At 35.8% G+C, this 823-nt stretch overlaps 1 protein-coding gene across 3 annotated transcripts in view; it reads right to left on the bottom strand.

Annotated features, from left to right (window-relative positions):
- The window catches only part of Pibf1 (progesterone immunomodulatory binding factor 1), a 169,033-nt gene that overhangs the window by 102,594 nt on the left and 65,616 nt on the right, over positions 1-823 (bottom strand). The window lies entirely within an intron of this gene.

Raw genomic sequence — 823 nt, 5'->3', positions numbered from 1 at the left:
AACAAAAAATAACAGGAAGCAACAATTACTTTTCCTTAACATCTATTAATATTAATGGACTCAATTCCCCAATAAAAAGACATAGACTATCAGACTGGGTACGTAAACATGACCCAACATTTTGTTGCATACAGGAAACCTACCTCAGTGACAAAGACAGACACTACCTCAGAATAAAAGGCTGGAAAACAATTTTTCAAGCCAATGGTCCTAAGAAAAAAGCTGGAGTAGCCATTCCAATATGGCTACTCCATATTGGAATATGGAGTTGGATAAAATCAACTTTCACCCTAAAGTGATCAAAAAAGATAAGTAGGGATACTTTATATTCATCAAAGGCATGATCTACCAAGAGGAACTCTCAGTTCTGAACCTCTATGCTCCAAATCAAAGGGCATCTACATTCATAAAAGAAACTTTACTAAAGCTCAAAGCACACATTGCACTGCACACAATAATAGTGGGAGATTTCAATAACACACTCTCTGCAATGGACAGATCATGGAAAGAGAAACTAAACAAAGACACAGTGAGACTAACAGAAGTTATGAAACAGATGGATTTAACAGATATCTATAGAACTTTTTATCCTAAAACAAAAGGATATAACTTCTTCCTAGCACCTCATGGTACCTTTTCTAAAATTGACCATATAATTGGTCACAAATCAGGCCTCAACAAATACAAGAAGACTGAAATAATTCCTTGTATCCTATCAGATCACCATGGACTAAGACTGCTCCTCAATAACAACAGAACAATAGAATGCCCACATACACATGGAAGCTTAACAACACTCTACTCAATGATAACTTGGTCAAGG

Source organism: Mastomys coucha, unplaced genomic scaffold (assembly GCF_008632895.1).
Source record: "Mastomys coucha isolate ucsf_1 unplaced genomic scaffold, UCSF_Mcou_1 pScaffold9, whole genome shotgun sequence".
Lineage (NCBI taxonomy): Eukaryota > Metazoa > Chordata > Mammalia > Rodentia > Muridae > Mastomys > Mastomys coucha.
Note: the sequence above shows the minus strand (reverse complement) of the source record. Positions and strands in the feature narration are given on the sequence as shown.